This window comes from Pinus tabuliformis, chromosome 2_2 (genome assembly GCF_031772625.1).
Source record: "Pinus tabuliformis cultivar Carrire ecotype Pingquan chromosome 2_2, CPIR1, whole genome shotgun sequence".
NCBI classification, from domain to species: Eukaryota; Viridiplantae; Streptophyta; class Pinopsida; order Pinales; family Pinaceae; genus Pinus; species Pinus tabuliformis.
This window is the reverse complement of record NC_142300.1, coordinates 723463213-723470876: the sequence shown is the minus strand read 5'-3', so window position 1 is coordinate 723470876 and position 7664 is coordinate 723463213.

Below are 7664 nucleotides of genomic sequence, written 5' to 3'. Positions count from 1 at the left end.
CCTATATCCCTTTTCTGATAGAGCCCATCAGGTCCAAGTGTTGAACTTCAAAGCTTTGATACAAGTTTGTAACATACGCCTTTAATAATCAGAGGTGGTTATGGAGCTAGCCCAACTCTCAACGTGCAATCATGAGAGTGGGGTTAAAGTTTTTTTTTTTTTGGTTAAGGATCTAGATCATATAATGGATTCTTAGTGTATGCCAAATCAGGTTACTTATTCCACATTGATCAATGGTCTCTATAAGGAGTAAAAGGTTCAAGAGGCCATGGAAATTTTTAGTCAAATGCAAGATAGAAACTATATTCCTAATTTTTTTAATTGCACTACTCTTATTGGTAGTTTATGGAAGGAAGGGTTTTCTCCCCAATGTTATCACTTATGGCACATTGTTACTTGTGAAAAATAGGAAAAGTGTTGGATGCGTTGATGCTCTTGTCTCAAATGTTGGGATGGGGTTGTGCTCCTAATAGAAGTGCATATTCTATCCTTATAGTTGATATGTGTAAGAAACACATGGTTCAACGATTTGTTTTATTGTTGGGTTGAATGTTAGCTGATGTCTTTTCTCCTGTTAATGTGACTTTGAATACATTTATCTGTTGTATTTTCCATGGAGAAATATTTCAAGAATTTTACCACTCTTTGACTAAGTTTGTCCATAAGGTTTGTTCACTAAGTGTCGTGACCTATAATATATTCATCACTAGTCTCTGTAGAGAAGGAAAATTACAAGAGACAACCAAAATTCTATTTAAGATGCTACAAAATAGTTGTGTTCTTGATGCAACTACTCATACTTTCTTGATTCAGAGTCTTGAGAGGAAATGGAAGGTGCAGGTTAGGGAGACAACAGGGCAAGGGTACATTCCAAATGATGAGATGTACAACATATTGATTGAAGGTCCAAATAATGAAGTCAAACCAATTCCCTAATGGAGCCATTCTTAACAATATTGCACAAATATAATAGTTGGTTCACTAGCACAAAGTGGTGCTTCATACATTCCTTGGAGGACTCCCTTTGTCTACCACAATTCATGCCTAGGTAGTGTATATTGAAACAGGCCCATAAGATGGTTGACTCCGCCCAACGATTCGATAGTGCCCTGGGTGTAAACACCGCCAAGTAGACTGACGGCCTGGTAACCACTTGGTACCTACCTACACAATTTCATTTGATGGTCGAATTCCAAATGAATTTTTCTTTTGGCCAACCTTCAACAAGCATGAATGATAAGAATAAGAACCTCAACTCCGTGCTAGAACAACCAGTCCTAAGATTACATTGTCAAGACCCAAATAAAATAAAAAAATCCATTCTGATGCAAAGAGATTGGGCCACCATAAGACAAAAAATGACACCATTCTCATATGGAGAGAAAATGGAAAATTTATCGTTAATAAATTTAGAGGGATTGCAACATATTGGTGTAATTAGGTTTCCAAGAATAACAAGAATGAAAATCTTGAGTTTACAAAACCAGTGAAGAATCTGTTAGACTCTTTACAAAATGAGTTTTATGGCCCTGAGGTCATAGATAATCATGATCATTTGGCCTATATATAGGAATCATTGGTATTATACTATATGTTTGTATCCTTCGTCACTTTGTCATAGCCCTGTTCCTGCTAGAATTTTAGGCTAGGATTTATATATCACGATATTGATACCCATGCATACTATATATACAAGCTTGTTACATAAGATAAAATTCACCCATCATATTGTAAACATGTATATACACACCATACATACATAAATAACTACATATCCACATTTTAACACAAAAAAGTAGCTACAAAGCACCATTGGTTCAGTACTCTAATAGCCATGGTAATTCATTGAGCGATTAACATGAGAGAAACACTTACCTCAACAGAGGACAAACAACTAACCCAGATACAATGACTCACCTCCCAACCATAGCCTAACTGCAATCAACCTTCTTGTGCAGTTGTCTCCCCCGAGCTAGATTGTAGGGCATGAGGAGGCCACTTAAGGGCCAGAAAAGTGTTGTCAATTAGATCAGGGGGTTCTAGATACCAAAGATGTTGCAAATTGAATTCATACCACACCTTCGCTGTCGCGTCTGTGTATTACTTGCATTTCCTTAGGCAAGGCAATGATTGTAGGAAAAATTTTAAGGATGGAAAATTATCTTGAAGTTCAAAAAGACTGGCGAATCTCACTAGTCCTTAAGATGCAAACTATAAAAAATTTATTGATGTATTTGTAAAATTATTCAAATTTATAATAATATTATATATACTCTCTATACAATGTTGGTGATTTTTAAGGTAAAATAATTTTATATTGTAAAATTTGGGTGAATATTTTTTATAAAAAAATCTAAATGGGCGAATTTTATTTTTGAAAAACCATGGAAATTTAACCCACCTGCGAATATTAGCCCCTAAAATTTTCCATGAATGATTGTTTCCATAATTAAACCTCCTCTATATTCACATAGAACCTTCACCCTTAACTATGCACAATACTTGCGCTCCCCCAGGAAAAATATAAGGGCCAATGTATATTGTTGGAAATTGCACCAACAAGCTAGAACATCCTCTTCTTCTCTGCACAACCAGTAGAGCCTATAAATCCTGCCTTCTTTTTTTTCATCCTGTCTTGTAGCAAATCTAATTCTACTTCATGTTGTTTTTTCTCCAGCCTAGCCCAAAACTAGTGAGCCAATCAAATATCACCCATCTATCCATCCTGTTCCATACTTTTGTGTTAGTTGTTCTTGTCATTACTAGTTGATTTTGTATCTTCCTGCTAAGTCTTCCAATCCAATCACTAAAATGCCACCTGGCTCCTTGCTTACCATCTATCAACCCTCATGTTTGTAGTAAGAACCCAAATATGCCCCAAGCGAAATCCTCCTCAACCCTCGAATCAATTGTCCCTCTAACTCAGCCCATGTGCCTATTTTTTTTCTTTGAAAATATTTACAACATTTATAAAGGTGAAAAGTGATTGGGCTATCATAGATTCATATTCATAACCATGATATTTCAAAACATATAATTAATAAACATATAGTTAGAGAAGGAGCGATGGGGTTAGGGTTTCACTGTAGGAACCATATGCAGTTTTCAGAGATCGCAGAATGGCATTACTGACTGCCCCCGTAACGGATTCTCCCATGCATCTCCCCATTTTCCTTCACCTTTCATCAGCATCGAGCACAATCATCTGATTTTATGGTTTTCAGGCAGCTTGGATTTGGACCACCACTTACCCTCACCGACTTACCTCCGTTCCTGTAACATCGACTCTGCAGGCAGTTGGCAACTTGCAGTTACGACAGTTATGGATGAGCTAATAGATTATTCCATGGATCCTTCAGAGGATGTGCCCATCTGGACGCATCCCAGGACCACAACGGCAGGATATTTCTCATTTGATAGCGAGCTCTCCGACGAAGTTGAAGCCCTTCCTGCCATCTCCGGCTCTCGCATTCCATCTGTGACTCTACCTAAAGATGCCCCATCTTTACCTAACTACATTTCGCAACCGCTCTTGCCAAACTCTCTAGCCTTTGCAGATCCACCGACTAACCCTAATGAGAAAACCCTTGGGGAGGTCCAGGGATCGAACCCACCTTCGTCCGTCTCTTGCATACCCTCTGCAGTCTGCCCCTTGGTATCTGCTTCTCAGGTGCCTGTCTCGTCTGCCCATCTGACCTCGGTGGCTCCTCCCCTGGGAAATTTCACTAGAATTGGCCCCATCCCTGGCATCTTCGCCTCCATACCGTTGACGGCCCCATTAGGAACTAGGGCACCCCCAATCTCATCGGTTGCTCAACCTTTCTCGGAATCTGAAAAATATGTTGCTAGAATACACAGGGGGTTCAAGGAGGAAAAGGTGTCTAAAGCTATGGAATTGTGAGGTTTTCCTAAAGCTCACTGAGGACACACAGTTATTGGACTCCATGGACACAACAGAGAAAGTGCTTGTAGGTCGTGTTTGAGGCAGACATTTTAGTGTGGAACGGCTACAACAATGGACCTCGGAGGTTTGGGGTCATCATCTGAAAGACCCCCCAAAGGTTCAAACATTTGTTAAAGGATGGTTCGCACTTCGGTTCAGCTGCCTAGCACACACCAACTGGGTACTCTCCATAGTTTGGCATATCGATCAAGCGCCAGTGCTTCTTAGGATATGGTTGCCGATGTTCGGCCCAAAACAAGAAAGGGTAGATGCTTGGCCTATTTCAGTACGTCTCCTGGGGCTCTCGCTACATTTCTGGATGGAGGATGTTTTCAAGTGGATAGGGAATGCTATTGGCACCTACCTCACTTTCGATGATTCCTTTCAGATCACGGGGCATATGGATTTTGCTAGGATACTGGTTCACCTGGATCTCACTGATGGCTTATTGGAACACATTAACATCCAGTGGAGAAATGCATCAAGGAGGCAGATTTTGGACTATGAGGGAGTCCCATTTAGATGCAGGAGATGCCATAAGGTGGGGCATCTATTCAAAGATTGCCCCCTAAATGGAAGGGCGAGCAAAAAGACACTGGTTCAGGATCCATTGGCACAGGAGGCTCATTTGCAAGGGGAACAACCCCGGAATACAGAATCTCTAGAAGGGATGGCAGAAGCACAGACAGTCTCAGCAGCAAATGTGATGGCCTCTACACAGGATACCCTGAAGAAGTGTGGTAAACCTTCCCCCAGACCTCCTCCCCCACCTCTAGCCCGAACCCTAGCGGCCTCCAAAGATTAGTTCGTTTCAAGTAAGAACATCTCTTTCGCTTCATCATCTCTTTACAACTCATCTTTACATGATATCTTATCATCTGGTTTATCTATTGGTATGGGCTCTGCTTCCATTCCTGCTGCCTCTATCCCGGTTTCTTACAATTTTGCTTCCACTCACCCTGTCTTCTCTCCCACCCCTCCCTCACTGTCAATTTCCCCTCCACCTCCACCCTCATCTACAACACAAGCCCCCCCAACATTTGGATATCTGACCCATTCAAAATACAAGCGTCAGGCTTTGGATCATATCGAGCTCAACATCATACCTTCCCCCTCACATAAACTCCATAGAGGTCGACCATCCTCCCTCTCTAAATCTCGATGTCTGGCTGGCGATGAGATAGCTTCGGGCAAGCAGTCTACTATTCCTGGGGTGCTTAGAGCAAGAGAAACCCCTTCTAAACCCCCTCCATGAAGATTATCTCTTACAATTGTCGAGGGCTTGCTAGGCCTGACAAAAAACTAGCACTTCGTCGGTTAGTTGCAACCGACTCGCTTGACATAATATTTCTACAAGAGACTCTTGGTCTTGCTGCTGATATTACCCTTACCCTTGAGAGAATGTTTCCTAGGTGGTGTTTTATTTGTTTGGATGCACATGGAAGATCCAGGGGCATTTCTTTGGGATACAATTCTTGTACTATCAAATTGCTCAAGTGTTGGGGAGGGGTTGGACATATTGGAGCTGAAATTCATTTAGCGGATCTGGGAATGTATTTCATAATCTTCAATATTTATGGGCCTTATCAGCACAAACCCAATTTTTGGGATAAACTCTTGGGTTCGAATTTATTTCTATCAGATCATTTCATACTTGGAGGGGATCTCAATTTCTCAATCGGACACTCTGAGTCTTGGGGACACCGAGTGCAGAGAGATCCTCTCTCGGATTACTTCTCATCCACCTTGGATTCCCATCACCTGATAGACATCCCTACAGCTAAGATACAAGCTACCTGGAGAAATAATCGAACCGGGGTGAATGGCCTGGCCCGCAGACTTGATCGTTTCTTAGTCAAAGAGAATGTACTTGATTTGGGATTCTACATCAGACAATGGGTAGGATCGGGTGGAATCTCTGATCACCTACCTATTTATATGGAAATTGAAGGGGGCAGGGCTAAGCCCAAGGGACCTTTTAAATTCTGTTCTACCTGGCTCAGGGAAGCATCATATGTCATCATGGTTACTAATTTCCGAAAAGCAAACCCACCAGGGGCAGAGGGACACATCACAAATGGTTTCATTCACAATCTTGTAGAGTTGAAGAAGATGTCCAAATCTTAAGCACACAATAAAAGGACACAAGATGACCACTCCCTAAGACAGATAGAATCTGAGCTAACTGCCTTTGAGAATGAACATGGAGGATTATACAGTTCAGATGAACATAAGGAGAGGATTACATTCCTATACACAGCTAAAGGGAAAATCCTTAAGGATTGTGAAGAAGTCTGGAGATTGAGAAGTAGGGCAATATGGATGCAGGATGGGGATGCAAACACCAAATTCTATCACAAGTTTTCAAATGGAAGGAAAGAAATAAATACAATATGGCAGCTTCAGAAGCTGTCAACACCTTTCCGCAACTTGCTTCACTAGCAACCTCTCATTTCAAAAGAGCTTATAGTGCCCCTCGGGAATCAAATCTCGCAGACATCATACGAATTGCACAACATTTTCCATGATTTTTGGAGCAAGAGGAGGAAAGATATATGATTAAAGAGGTTACTCTGGGTGAGTTGGAGGCCACCTTGAAGTGGTTTAAAAGAGACAAGAGCCCTGGACCTGATGGATGGTCAATTGAGTTCTATTTGGCCTTTTTTGAAACCATAGGTGAAGATCTGCTAAGAGTCATCGAGGACACAAGGAACAGTGGAAATATAGCGGCATCCATCACCTCTACCTTCATTGTGCTCATCCCTAAATCTGATAACCCATCCTCCTATGATGAATATCGACCTATTTCTCTTTGCAACTGCATCTACAAGATTATAGCAAAGATCATTGCTAACCAGGTGTGGCCCATACTTTCCAAACACATCTCTCTGAAACAATTTGCCTTTCTCCAAGATCGACAGATTCATGAGGCTGTGGGCACTGCACAGGAAGTATTACATACCCTACATATCAGGAAATGAAAAGGTATGATCCTTAAAGTTGATTTATCTAAGGCATTTGACAGAGTTAATTGGTTATACATTAGAATGCTATTAACCCACCTGGGTTTTCCCTTCATATATATCAAATGGATCATGAGTTGTATAACTAACATTCCCTTCAGCGTCCTGATAAATGGAAGTGCATCCCCTTTCTTCTTTTCTGAAAGAGGTTTGCGACAGGGCTATCCGCTTTCACCATTACTCTTTCTCCTTGTCATGGAGGGACTAAGTAGGCTTATTAAGGATGAGCACAGAAGAGGCAGACTACAGGGGATTAAAATTTCAGATGATTGTATGCTCACACATCTTCTTTTTGTGGATGATGTTCTGATATTTCTCAATGGCAGTATTGGAGATCTTACTAATATTAAAGCCACTTTCTCCTTATTTCAAGTGGCAACAGGTATGCTGATTAATGATACTAAATCAACTCTGACTGTAGCTGAATGTACACAACACGAGATCCATTTTGCACTTCATCGCTTCCGGTTCACTCATATGAGTCTTGAAGATGGCCTGAAATACCTGGGGTATAAGTTGAAGCCCTTGGGCTACAAGATAGCAGACTGGACATGGCTCATCTCTAAAATGGAGAAAAGACTCAATATCTGGTATTTCAAATACCTATCTTGAGCTGGCTGACTCACTCTCATTAAGAGTGCCTTGGAAGCCACTCTTGTCTATTGGATGTCACTGGCTTGGATTCCTAGGGGTATTCT